Source organism: Cottoperca gobio, chromosome 24 (assembly GCF_900634415.1).
Source record: "Cottoperca gobio chromosome 24, fCotGob3.1, whole genome shotgun sequence".
Lineage (NCBI taxonomy): Eukaryota > Metazoa > Chordata > Actinopteri > Perciformes > Bovichtidae > Cottoperca > Cottoperca gobio.
Genome location: NC_041378.1, coordinates 1040667 through 1043166, shown reverse-complemented (window position 1 = coordinate 1043166; position 2500 = coordinate 1040667).

Here is a 2500-nt window from a genome sequence, read left to right as displayed (position 1 = left end):
TGTGAGTTCACACACACGAGGGATTCACAGGAAGCGATGCAGCAGGTAATCCGACTGTTATCTCATTGATATCAATTTAAATGTTTACAGCGTTATAAAATACTATACAACATTTTCTGCGTGGCTTTTATTGTGAAAATGCCGCAGGAAAGGATGCAGCATGTAATCCGGCGTTGCTGTTTTTGAATTTTATCTCATTGATACTAATTTAAATGTTTACTGCTGTATCAGAGCTGGATTAAGCTAACGCTAACGCTAATACAACATTTGCTTCTACTTCTGCTGCTGCACAAATAACGGGCTTTTATTGTGAAGGAGCCAAAGGAAACGTTTTATTAAAACACTTGTTTGTTTGACTGATGCTCCGGCCGTTCTTCTTCTGCAGTTTTTCCGACCACGTAGCTGCTCAACAAGCGTCGGGATTAAACCGACACCTGCTGTTGCCGTGGTAACCAGTGCTAAAACCTACAACTTTAATGTTTTTGAAATGAATATTTGAACCTGAGTGTCGTGAGAGCTTTGACCCCTGCAGACGCCTAATCAGGAATAAAAAACTGTAAAAACTGTCTTCGAGTTCTGACAATCAAACAAATGCAATAAAATAAAATAAAATCTGCGTGTTTTCATTTCTCAGATTCCTTCATAGGCGGGTCGTCTGTGGTTAATCCAACGCCATAGCTTCGTACGTGCACATCTCTGCATCCACGCTAAACCGTTTGTTTCATGTGAAGCAGGATTCGTGCAGGTTTCCTTCAGTTTGCTCATTAGAAATTCATTCTGAACAGCTTGTTATTATCTTTGGCCTCTGGATGTGTGAATAGATTTACAAGCATTAGGGCCGGGGCATTGTGCGGGGCATGTGTGGAGGAGGTCCTGGCCCCTTTGTGTTTGCCAGGGCCCTCAAATCAGCTGCATCCCCCCCCCCTCCAAGCACACATACACACACACACACACACACACACACACACACACACACACACACACACACACACATCACCCCCCTCCTGCATCCACACATTACCTCAACCCTCAGAACAAAAGCTAACAGAACACACTGATGTTTTGCAGGATTTTAGGAATTACAGAACAGACGTGTGCTTTCAACCACAGCAGATGCAAAAAGCTGTTCCACCATTTCCACCACAACACCCCCAGTATGAAACCTGTCAGTACAGACCCAGTACCAACCCAGTAAAGTGTCAATTTATTCAGTGTATTAAGTCAAACGTTGGAGGTTTGCACAGAGGGAGGATATTTCAGCCTGTGGTGTCGTGTGAAGTTTAAATACTGAACTGTGACCAGTCAACTGGATCAACTGTAGCTGAGGACTCAGTCAGGTCCTCCTTTGTTTGTTCTATAATCAGATATTTCGTGATTTAAATCGGAATAAATTCAGTTTCCTGTGATCAGACGATTAAACACTGATGAGTTTGAGAGGTTTGGAAGTTATAATTGTTTGCTTTCACTGAGTCGCACAGATTACCTGCGAAAGTTCTGTTTATTTATAACGAGGTAATAAAAAGAAAACCTTTTTCTGATTCAGATCTTCACTGAGAACACAAACTAAACCACACACCTGTGTGTGTGTGTGTGTGTGTGTGTGTGTGTGTGTGTGTGTGTGTGTGTGTGTGTGTGTGTGGAGAAAACCTCTCCTCTTGTAGATAAATAAACCAGATATATGCAAGCATGGACCTGTGCCAGATCTAATCTAAGAAAAGAGTTCAAATAAATCAAACGTCTTTGTGTTTTGTGTGTAAAGCAGGAAAAGCGTTTGTTGTTTTTGACGTTATATTCGTTATATTTCAACAACTTGTACTTACACTCCTCTCCGTGTCTGCGCTGAGTTAATTAGCTTTCCCACTCTCAGATCCTCTCAAGTCAACAAGGCGATTAAGGTTTTACTTGAGCCGCACTAATCAGAGGGGAGATGGGTATCACAGCCAGCTGCATCCTGCTCAGTGAAGCTGATCCGCAGTCAGCTGCAGACACTGACCTTGGACGTGACGTCGCAGGTCCAAACAGGGTCGACATGATGCTTTGTATTTTGGTTCGTTGGTAAATTGTCATGGTTCACTTTATGAAATGAAGGTAACGGATCATCCTCTGCTGATACCTCTGTATGAGTTTCATCAGCCTCTCACTTTGTGTTTACTTATTGTTTCATCTCTGTGCGGACTGTAGCACTGTTGGGTTATTCTGGAATATCATATGTTCTGTAAGCAGCACTGAGTTTATGATCAATTTCACCATCAAGGACATCTGCACTTCGATGAGGATGTTGATACTCACAGGATTGTCATTGAAATGGAACATTTAATATATATTTAATAACTAAATGTAATTTTTCCTGAATTAGCCAGGATGTACTAGAAGGAAATTAGTAAAAAATAAACTTGGCTGATGGAGAAAAGCAGATAATAATGAAAGTTATTTACAAGTGCACAATAATTCATCGTCTGCAAAGAAGAGTAACACAGCTGCAAACAGACAGAACATTCAG